At 46.3% G+C, this 12,216-nt stretch overlaps 1 protein-coding gene across 2 annotated transcripts in view; it reads right to left on the reverse strand.

Annotated features, from left to right (window-relative positions):
• ROCK1 (Rho associated coiled-coil containing protein kinase 1) overlaps positions 1–12,216 on the reverse strand; it is a 321,787-nt gene that overhangs the window by 180,860 nt on the left and 128,711 nt on the right. The window lies entirely within an intron of this gene.

Genomic DNA, 12,216 nt, shown 5'->3' on the forward strand with positions numbered 1-12,216 from the left:
TGAGTTTTGCTGCATAAAAAAACGGCCAATGTGAACAGGGCCTATGAGTGGGCCTAGCATTATTAAAACATCCCTCCGAAGTACTATAGTTATACAGAGAAAGACAAAATTAAAACTGTGCTCCCTTTAAAGATTAAACCCTCAAAAAAAAGCTTATAAGCAGCTTAAGATAGTGTATGGGAATGTCCATACATAACCAAGTGCCCCAAATAGTGCAATAAGGTGATGCAGAGATCCTCTGAAGTGACTCCACACAGCAAAAAGTGAGTTGTGCTATCTTCCACCACCGTCAGGTAGATTTCCTGTGCACCAGACACAGACATTTAGAATGCATAATGGATCATTTAAAGGTGTTTCTCTCGTAGAAATATATGTTCCTCAGTAGCACACCAATCCAGTCAGATGATATCTTTAGAGTGGTGTACCATCTGATTAGGGAAAAGACACTACATGGTGTAGTATTTTGAAGCATTTATATATTGCTCACTAGTAAAAACACTTACAAATGTTGCAGATCAAAGTAGACTTGTTAACATGGCATGGACGCCATTCCAAGATGGGAGAAGTGTCGTGTCACGTAGATCCCATCCAACGCGTTTTTGTCAGCAACATCTGGCATTATCAGGGGTCACATGACCTGACACGCCGCCTCCTATTTATATCACCGCCATATTATGATACCCAATCCGTTTCAATCCCTTCATACCATAATTAAAACCAATTCTTTGCATACACCAATAATAAGAATTGCATAAAAACTAAATGATACTGCCCATATTATAAACTTCAACCAAAAATAATTTATTAAATGACTCAAAGATCAGGAATATATACACAACCCTCCCTCTAGGGATGGTAGATTGTATTGCACCCATTTAATATTTAGCCCCACCTAGTGGGAACTTTAGATAACACAACCCAGTTAATGTATTAGAAGTGATAGGAAATATGAAGGCAACAATATTAAAAAAATATAATTATATATATATATATATATATATATATATATATATATATATATATATATATATATATATATATATATATATATATATATATATAGTACAGACCAAAAGTTTGGACACACCTTCTCATTCAAAGAGTTTTCTTGACTATGAAAATTGTAGAGTCACATTTCAAGAGGTAGTCACCTGAAATGGTTTTCACTTCACAGGTGTGCCCTGTCCGGTTTAATAAGTGTGATTTCTTGCCTTATAAATGGGGTTGGGACCATCAGTTGTGTTGTGCAGAAGTCAGGTGGATACACAGCTGATAGCCCTACTGAATAGACTGTTAGAATTTGTATTATGGCAAGAAAAAAGCAGCTATGTACAGGAAAACGAGTGGCCATCAATACTTTAAGAAATGAAGGTCAGTCAGTCCGAAAAATTGGAAAACTTTGAAAGTGTCCCCAAGTGCAGTCACAAAAACCATCAAGCGCTACAAAGAAACTGGCTCACATGCGGACCACCCCAGGAAAAAGAAGACCAAGAGTCACCTCTGCTGCTGAGGATAAGTTCATCAGAGTCACCAGCCTCAGAAATCGCAGGTTAACCGCAGCACAGATTAGAGATCAGGTCAATGGCACACGGAGTTCTAGCAGCAGACACATCTCTAGAACAACTGTTAGGAGGAGACTGTGTGAATCAGGCCTTCATAGTAGAATATCTGCTAGGAAACCACTGCTAAAGAAAGGCAACAAGCAGAAGAGACTTGTTTGGGCTAAAGAACACAAGGAATGGACATTAGACCAGTGGAAATCTGTGCTTTGGTCTGATGAGTCCAAATTTGAGATCTTTGGTTCCAACCAACGTGTCCTTGTGCGATGCAGAAAAGGTGAACGGATGGACTCTACATGCCTGGTTCCCACCGTGAAGCATGGAGGAGGAGGTGTGATGTGTGGGGGTGCTTTGCTGGTGACACTGTTGGGGATTTATTCAAAATTGAAGGCATACTGAACCAGCATGGCTACCACAGCATCTTGCAGCAGCATGCTATTCCATCCGGTTTGCGTTTAGTTGGCCCATCATTTATTTTTCAACAGGACAATTGGCCTTGGCCTGAGGTGCAGCATTCGTTCCTCCAGGTCGACAGCCTCCCCCCCCCCCATTCTGATGGAGCGGTGGTCTGTCAGGAATGATGCCCACCCTGTTCCTAGTATGGTAAGTAGCTGTCCCCCCTCTACCCCTGGAGGGTTTTGGGGTGGAAGTGGGCCCCTCCCTAGAAAGGTTGGGCCCCCGGGCTCACCTCCCTCCGTTCGTGTTCAAGCCCCCCCCCCCTGGTCTCGGTGGCCTTGCTGGGACAGTCGGAGCCCGGTGTTCCCCTCCTTCCCATGAAGCGTCGCCCCCCCTCCCCCAAACCTTTTTTCTCGGGGGTTCTCTACGGGCTTGTTACCCTCCATCTGCCCACAGCCCCCCTCCCCTCCCATGGGGTGGACATACCTTTTGGGTCGGACTGGGGTGTCGAGCTCCTGCCAGGGCCCCCCTTCCTGCTGGGATCTTGTTCTGAGCTCGTCCCCGGGAGCCGCGTGGTGCTGCCATTTTCTTGTAGCCTTGTGCTGTAGATCGGTGCCCATGTTTGTGTAGCCTCAGCAACCATTTTCTTGGGATTCTCCCATTAAAAAATGCGGTGGCCATGTTTTAATGCTATATGGTCGGTGATTTATGCGGTGGGAACCCCCCCCCCCCTTTCCCTAGTGCCGACTCCTTGGTTGGTGCTGTGTTTGTCAATAAACAGAGAAATGGATTTTACACTAAGTCAAAAATCCTATTTTCTCTTTTGTTCATTGACGGACAGGACTCCATATCTTCTTGACCATTGGGATGTCCCAAAGCAGTGCTAAATCGTAGCCAACCAGGTAACATGGAGCTCAACCATAAATAACTGGAGTTCATCTAAAAAAAAAAAAATACATTCTCAAAAGAGGACCAGGTCCTCTAAACAGAAGCCTGCAAAACCTTGTGGCCAAAAGAAGCATCCGCAGATGCCAACACATCCACCTTATAAAACTTAGAGAAAGTGTGCACAGATGACCAGATGGCTGCCTTGCAAACTTGCATCACTGACGCCTGATGACAGAAGACCCAGGAAGCACTAAGCGCCCGAGTAGAGTGCGCCTTAACAAGGAAAGGAGGAACCTGACCCTTACTTGAATAGGACTGAATTACAGTCTGTCTGAGCCATCTGGAAATGGTCGCAGCAGAAGCAGCCAACCCTTTTTGAGGTCCTGCCAGGTACACCCTGATTGCCAAACCACATCCAAGGAATGCAAGGCAATGTCTTTAGGATGTTTAGGCCTGGGACATAGGGAAGGCAACAAATTACTACCTTCACGTGTAAATCCGAGACGACCTTTGGAAGAAACAATGGGCAGGGACGAAGTAACCCCTGGTAAGGTGAACGACAAGACAACGCAAGCTCAGACACCCTGTGCGCAGAAGTAATAGCCACCAAAAAGGCCAACTTCTGGGACAACGTAAGCAGGGGAACTTCCCGAACACTTTGGAAAGGAGATTTCTGAAGAACTGACAGCACCAAATTGAGGTCCCATGGCAGTATTCAAGACCGCACTGGAGGAGCAAAGTGTCGAACTCCCTAGAGAAAGGTATGCACCAAGGAATGTGTGGTCAATGGATGTTTAAAGAAAACCGCTAAGTCCAAAACCTGCCCCTTGATGGTACTCAAGGCCAGGCGCTGCTCAACCCCCCGTTGGAGGAAAGCCAATATCAGAGCCACCAAAAAGGAGTGAGGGTGAATTCCAAGAGACTCACACCACGCAATGCATGTCTTCCAAACACAATGGCAGATTTTCCTAGAGGTAGATTTTCTAGCCTTTAACAGCGTAAGAATCACTGATTCAGACAAACCTATATCCTTGAGCACCTAGCTTTCATCGGCCAAACCATTAAAAGCCAGCAACTGTAAAGCAGGATGGAAGATTGACCCATGGGACAGCAGTTCTTCCCTGGGAGGAAGCATCCAAGGAGTATCGGCGACCAGCCATACCAGATCGGCATACCAAGACCAGCGAGGCCAGTCAGGAGCCACGAGAATGACCGGAATATCCCTTCCGCCACTCCCTGCACAGGAGTCTTGGCAGAAGTTTGAGAGGAAGGAAGGCGTAAATCAGACAATACTGACTCCAAGGGGCCACTAAGGCTTCTGTGGCCTTGGCTCAATGATCCCGAGACCATGCCACAAACCTCTGTACCCTCCTGTTGAGATGAGAGGCCAACAGGTCCACCTCAGGAGTACCCCACTGGATATACAACTGATGAAACACCTCTGGATGAAGTGACCACCCCCCCCACCCCCTGGTCCAATGCCTGTAGACTAAGTTAGTCAGCTTGCCAATTTTCCACCCCTGGAATGTGTACAGCAGAGAGCGATGGAACGAATCGTTCTTCCCACCTTAGAATACCGGCTACTTCTCAAGCCGCCAGGGCACTTCTTGTGCCCCTTGGTGATTGACATAGGCCACGGGCATTGCATTGTCCGACAATGCATACCAGACACCCCTGAAGACGAATTGTCCAATGATCCAGACAAAGTCTGATTGCTCAGAGTTCCAGTACATTGATGGGCAGTCTGGACTCTTCCAGTGTCCATACCCAGAGAGATATCTTTTCCAAGGACGCCTCCACACCTGGACAGGCAGGCATCTGTGGTGACAACCGTCCAGCATAGGGGGAGAAAGGATTTTTCCCTGTCAAAGTGCCGGAGAACAAAGCATCCAGGATCAGGGACCCTCTCGTACCCCAGCTCAACAGTATCTGATTGTCTAGAGACTAAGGAATCTTGTCCCATTTCACCAGGATCTCTTTTTGCAGAGATCTTGTGTGGAACTGTGCAAACGCAATCGCTTCAAAAAAGGTAGACACCATCATCCCAGCACCCACATGCAAGCCTGGAGGGATGACCAAAGTCGGAAACGGGACAATCACCACTTGAAGTAACAAATCTTGCACTGCCCCCAAGAGACCCTGTAATCGATCTGGGGACAAGCGCAGATTGGAAGGGAAGAACCTTTACGGAGAACAAGACCGAGGGAGCCCCTTCATGCAGAGGAGGCCTTGTCCGCAGATCTGAAGAGCCCGCTCGCGGCTTGCCAGACCAGTTTCTCTTGGAACCTCCGGTGGAGGCCATAAAGGGCTTAGATCCCTGGTCTTGAGACCCTGAGAAATAAAGGCTTCTTTATGAGCCGAGAAGAATGGCCCCCGTCTAAGACGGGGCTCCTTGCCCTTGGAAGCCAGAAGAAGAGTCCAGTCCAGAGCCACAAGAATGACCGGAATCCCTTCCGCCTCAATCCTGCAAAGAAGTCTTGGCAGCAACTTGAGAGGAGGAAAGGCATAAATCAGCTGATAATGACCCCAAGGTGCCACCAGCGCACCAGCGGCGTCTGCCAGAGGGTCTTGGGAGCAGACCACAAACCTCTGCACTGTTCTGTTGATCCAAGACGCCAACAGATCTACATCTGGAGTGCCACAACGAAGGCACAACTGCTGGAACATCTCCGGATGGAGAGACCATTCCCCTGCATTCAAGGTCTGTCGACTGAGGTAATCCGCCTGCCAATTTACCACTCTTGGAATGTGAACAGCAGGGAAAGCTGGAACAAAGCATTCCGCCCATCAAAGGATGCCTGCCACTTCCAAGGCCGCAAGGACACATTTGGTGCCCCTTGGTGATTGACATAAGCCATGGCCGTAGCATTATCCGATTTAATGCGCACTGGACAACCCTGCAGGTGCTCGGTCCAGTGTACTAGGCCAAGCCTGAACACTCAGCTCCAGAACATGGATGGATTCTTCAAGAGACCATACTCCTTGAGCAGACAACAGAGAACCCCTCCCCAACCGGACAGACTGGCATCCATGGTGACAATCGTCCAATATATTAGGTCAGGGGTCGACAAATTTGCTATGAATCTAGGAGCCAGCTAAAAAAAGTTAGGAGCCAGTTTTTTTTTTTGTAGCGTGGGTTGTCAGGGCAAGTAATTTGCGCCCCCTAACTAACTTACAGCAGAGCGGTCAGTCAATAACTCCAATGTAACGCATTATGTCAAGGTTATGGGCTGGCCAGAAAGAATGACATTAAAAACCTATTATAGGGGAAACTACTTTTTATGCGAATGCATCATGACTGCGGCATGTAAAATACCCTCATCTGCTGCCTATTGTAGCTTAAGGGTGGCTGTTGGTGGGTGGCAAAAACATGTCTTTACAGCACATTTTTACCACCCAACTGCACATCTAAATAAAGCCTTTGTGACATTTTAAATAAAACACCGAAAAGGATGAAAGAAGTATCCCAGCGCTGCTGATCTTCTGTTGCCTCTTTGCAGCTACTTCCTGCATGTGTGTCCCCCTGTGGTGATTGTGGATAATACACAGGGCTTTATCAGAGGACATAAAAAGATAATTTTAAAGCATGCCTTGCCTCATCTCCCCTCCTCCACCTCACAGCACACCTTAAACAACTTTGCACTATTAGAACAGCGGCTCAGTGTGGACACAGAACACACACACACACACACACACACACAGGAAGCCCCCGTTCTCTATCCTCCACCAGAACCCTCCCCCCCCCCCCCCCCTCCCTCACAGTAGTGACTGACAGTCTGCCTGCTAGGTCAGGTAAAGGCCACACAGGCTGCCGGGTCCCCCTCCTCCTCACCCTTCTCCAAGGTCTGAACTCCTGCTGTGGGCTCTGGGGGGAGGAAGGCAAGCCTGATAAGGACGCTACGGGCAGCAGAAGAGAACTCAGAGCAGCCATTCTCACAGGATACCGATCTTCATGCTACACCGGACCTTGCTCTGGCAGAGGGGAGGAGGCCAGCCCCCTCCCCTCTCACATTACTCACAGCCGGACTTCAGATTACTGCACGGAGACCAGAGAGGGGGAGAGCAAAGCATCAGCTGCCTGACACTCTGAGCTGCGTGTCCGGGCAGTCAGTCAGGAGTTGCAGAGAGTGGGCTGGCGGCAAATTAGGAGCCAGGACGCGGTTTCTGGTCGCCATGGCGACCTGGCGACCGGGGTTTGTCGAACCCTGTATTAGGTAGCACCAGGACCTGAGCCAACACCTTTGCACAGATTGGGATGTGAAGGTAGGCATCTTTGATGTCTATGGAGGCCAGGAAACCCCCCTGATTTAGAGAAGCCATCACTGTGCAAACAGATTCCATCTTGAGTTTTTGAACTCGCATGTAGCATTTCGGTGCTTTCAGGTCTAAGATTGGATGCACCTTGCCTTCCTTCCTGTGAATAGTTAACCGGTTTGAATAAAAGCCCTAAAAACATTCCGCACATGGAACCGGAAATATTACTCCCTGTTGTACCAGGTCCTGTACTGCCCCAGAGAGCGCCAGCAAGAAATCCAGGGACAGTCTCACATTGGAAGGGAAAAACCTTACTGGTGGGATGGGACAGGACAGATCGAAACACAATCTTGTAACCGGACCGTATGACCTTGTGAACCCATATGTCTTGTATCCAGGATAGCCACAGGTCCGGGAATCGGCAAATACGTCCTCTCTCACCCCAGATACAGGTGAGGGCGCACCTTCAGGCTGAAGCAGTCTTGTCCTAGGGTCTGGGGAACACTTGATTTTTGTTTGCCAGACCAGGGTCGTTTGGAACCACCTGAGGGAGTCTTGAAGGGCTTTGCCTTATCAACTGACCCTGGGGGACGAAAAAAACTTCTTGTGTGCTGAAAAGGAGGGACCCCATCTGCGACGTGGGTCCTTACCCTTGTTAGCCTGTGGAAGAAAGGTACTCTTACCCACTGAGACTTTTTATAATGTCATCCAGGGTAGCCCCAAAAAAACAATCTCCTTGAAAAGGCAGATCAGTCAAGGCCTTCGAGGTCTGATCCGCAGACCAGCACTTTAGCCAAAGTATACGCCGGAGGACCACTGCCGAAACAGACAGTCGGCCCAATACGAGAGCAATATCCTGCACTGCATCGCAAACAAATTGCAGCCCCTGCACCAGCTGGTCCAACAGCTCCTCAAAAGGCAGGAGGAAGAGGTTTCCCCTCCAGGTCTCGGCGTAGTAACTTTGCCCATTCAGTCAATGTTTGTGAGACCAGGGTAAACGTAAACACCAGTCTTAGTGCAAACCCTGCCAGGGAGTACATATTGCGGGCCACAGACTCCGCCTTTCTATCCGCCAGATCCTTAAAGGACGGGGAATCCTCCACTGGGATCATAGTAGCTTTATTAAGCCTTGAGACCGGGGGTCCCTCGTAGTTGGCACAGTCCACTTCTTTATAAAGGAACTCCTCAAAAGGGTAGCATCTAGCAATCCGCGTAGGCACCCCAGGGGAACTCTTTGGGCGGTCCCATTAGTTTTAGAGCATGTTGTCAAAATACGCGGGAAAGAAAAAATCCTTTGCCGCTCTGGAGGGCTTGAGAGTGCCAAACGTAACATGCGCCGCAGTCACAGCTGCATCCTTCATTTTTAGAGTCTCATGCACAGATACAAGCAGTGCGTCCACCAGCACCTTTTCTTGCGCGGTGGCGGAGGTAGAACTGTCTTCCTCACTGTCAGAGGAGACAAGGCGCAAGGTAGTAGACCAGGCAGGGAGACCCACGTCTGCAGTGGCTGAGTCAGACTCTGGATCTGAGACATCAGATGAGGCAGGGGTAGGCAGAGGGCGTTATTTGGCACCTCACCCTTTAAAGGCCACCTCCACCTGGGACACAAACGATTTCAGGACCGCTGAGAGTGCATCTATTGATAGCTGGGATCCGGAGGGCCCTGCGGCCTCCATGAGAGGGTAAGGTGGGGACACATGTTCTGCAGGGTTCATGTTGCACCAGAGACACTCGTCAGCAAAAAGTTGTTTTTTTTATTTAAAAAAAACGTCCCACCGAGGACCGGTAAACTACAACATACAGTATGTATTGTATGCTCTTAAGTTTAGATTTACATCAAGGTGGGACTGCAGTCCAAATTTTCTTGGGACAAAAAAAAAAAAAAAAGCAAAGGGTTAGAAAACACCAGTTCAGTTTATATCATATGGATTTCACTTCATGCTTTGTGTCTTCAGGGCTATAGGAAACACAGAGAACTGCATTTTTTGTTTTTAGTACACAAAGAACACTGAACCATTGCCTCTATACAGTAAACCCTCATTATTTACAAAAAAAAAAAAAAAAGTTTGTGCATCCAGTTGCTCTGCCCATCCCGGAGGAGCTTTTTTTTTTTTTTTAGAAATATCATGGGTTCCACTATCAATGCAGAGTCTTACGCCTGGTACACATTAGCTTTTTTTGCATTCAACCCCTTGGGTTTATAACCCTCCTTTACTCTAACCATACAAAAAAAATCCTTCACTTCTATTTTACAAGTCACCAGAGTGAATAAAAATATCTTAGGATGTTTAGACTAATATCTGGAGATATTCCCAGATACTGCTGTTAGACTAATGTCATTGACCCTATCCAATCAAAGTATAACCCTGTTGCCCATACTATAATATGTTCAAATTGTATTTAAGGGGTAACCACCTGATAGTGAAAGGACACTGCTGTTTGAAACAAATCCCACTTGGTCAAGATGATTTTATTTTCTTTTTTTACTAAAACAACTTTAAAATCAATGCAACACAAAACATTTGATAATTTCTTAAAGACTGAAGTCATCCTCAAAATAGTAAAGATTTATTACAGAATTGTGTCCTAGTGATCATGATCATTTATCACAAGCACAGTAATGGAAGATCTCTCCAAAAGAGAAAAGACAACAAATATCTAACACAATTTGTAATCTTTACCTTTTCAATAACTAAATGTGTTTTGGTTGGAGTTTTACTTTAAAGTATAACTGAACTCAAAGGTAGGACCAAAAACTTCAGAGGGGAAGAACTAGCAAAAAGCATTTCCCATGGTCTTCCTGCCCCATTACAGATTTAAAATGTTTCATTCTGCATGAAGACTGCTATCATGGTAGAAACAGGGCTTAGCATTCTTATGTCAGTGCCTCCAGCAAGGAGAATACTACTGATAATACCTCTCCAGAAATTTTCAGTAATAGGTAGGAGTTCCTAGGCACCCTCACATACCAGAAGGAACAGTGCTTAGGCACTGGTAACATTGGTGGATCCCTATAATATAGCATTATTGAGTTAAAATGTTAGTTCACCTTTTCATTTTATCTAAAAAGGTTAATACACCAAAAACCTCTCCCCTTTAACACAGCCTCTGATGTAAATGTCTTCATGGATGCTGAACTGTCTACTGTCACAGTGCCTATGCAGCCAGCCTAGCAGTCCAGAGATTTGAAATCCCTGCTCTTTTTCTCTGTGCAGCGGGATTTGCTTTAGGATGTAGAGTGAATTTTCACCTTTTCCTAATTATTCTGAAGAGGTGAACACTTTTGGTTCAACTTTAAAATGTACAGTATGTCTGGGCAAAATACACAACAGTACATACAGTACATGTCTAGTTTTTCTCATTAAAAATGCTACAATTACAGAAAAGAACGAGACTTTTTTTAAAGAAGTGTTATGTTCCAACATATTTAGGAGAGTTAGGGAGACTTGATTGAAACTTTCAAATACAGCAAGGTGTTGAATAAGGTTATAGAGAGATTGATTTTAAATATGAAAATAAAATCAAGAACATGGGGACATGACCTCAAACTAACAGAAGGAAAGATCAAAACTAATCTTAGAAAGTATTTTATTGCAAGCGTGGTTGGTGCTCGGAAAAGACTTCCAGCAGAGGTAGTGAGTCAGTCGTCAACGGTAGGTGATTTCAAGTTACAGAGCACAGTGTTCAAAAGTGACCTTCTAGGTGAGCACTGAATATCTCAATTAAGTAAGGTCTGGATATAGCTTCCAACTACTTATGCCTCGTTTCCACTGAGTGGTACGGTACGGTTCAGAACGGTACACCTTGCGTTTCCACTGCCAATAGTACCCTTTCATGATAGGCGTGGTGTAGCAGGAAAGCTGTGATAGACAATTCTCTGTCAACCAAAGTTCTGCAGAGTGTAGCTCCACCCTGTTGGTACGGTACTAATGTGCTTGGTACCCCAACGAAAGGGTCCCAAAAAAGTGGTACGGTATAGTTCGGAATTAGGGTACCATTCAAAATGGAAACGGCATAAATAGGGTACCGTACCGAACCATACCAGAAAGCTCAGTGGAAACGGGGCATAAGGTACTTGAAGGTTGGATGTCCTTAGTCACAAGTCCTTGGAGACTGGGTTCCACTAGAAGCTGTGCCACTGCTGTGGACCTGGACAGCGCTTTACTGCTATCACAGTACACAGGTCTAAACAATGCAACTCCCAGCACTATAAGGAAAAGGCATCCAAACTCATAACACATTAGCAAGAAACTGAGGCATGACAGGTGGAGGCAAGGGTAAATGTGAACTGGCTTAACTTTTTGGGTTTTTTTTGTGTGTCCAAACCACCTGAAGGCAACAACCTCATTGAATGATAGTGGGAAAGAGAAAAAAAAAAAAGTTGCTTGTTGATCCTGACAGAAATGCATTCTGTTCCTGATATCCTCTTATGGGCTGCATAGGTGCTCAGCCCTGCATGGGATTTCTGGCAGGAACATGTGGAAACGTGCATATATTAGAGGGATGTGCTGAATGTTTTGATTTTCCCAGAAAACTGCTGTCTTTATGTATTATTACCAGTAAATTTTAGAGGGTTCACAATATTGTTCTAAATACTCATTCATACAAGAGTATCTAAGCAAACATCCATGCAAAGGGCCGTCGCGGGATGCACAAATGTTCCACGCATCAGCGTGCAGACAGTCCCATGCTTGTTTTTTGGGACACAGCAAATGCCATGCACACCGTCTGGGACCAGCAGTCGTGTCTGTGTAGCCACTGCACCCTAATAGATATGAATGGGACTGCCTGCACGTGGATGTGTGGGCAAAGATGGTCCTTTGCACAGATGTACGCATGTGTCAGAGACATAACATACACATGCATGATGTTGCGATCTAGAGCTCATGAAAACATTAAAAAAAGCTGAAATTTTGTACTTAACCGTCCTTTTCTCTGAAATTCATACACAGACGCAGCTTTTTTGTGACAATAGCGAATGAAAATTCGCTATTGTAACATGGACCCTCCCCCTGGCCAATCAGGAAGCCCGCTTCCTGGTTGGCCGAAAAGGCGAACACATGCCATTGGTCGAGGAGGAGGCGGGAGGACTCAAGGAGAAGCCGCCACTGCAGTAAAG

Source organism: Pelophylax lessonae (assembly GCF_965119305.1).
Source record: "Pelophylax lessonae genome assembly, chromosome: 5".
Classification (NCBI taxonomy): domain Eukaryota; kingdom Metazoa; phylum Chordata; class Amphibia; order Anura; family Ranidae; genus Pelophylax; species Pelophylax lessonae.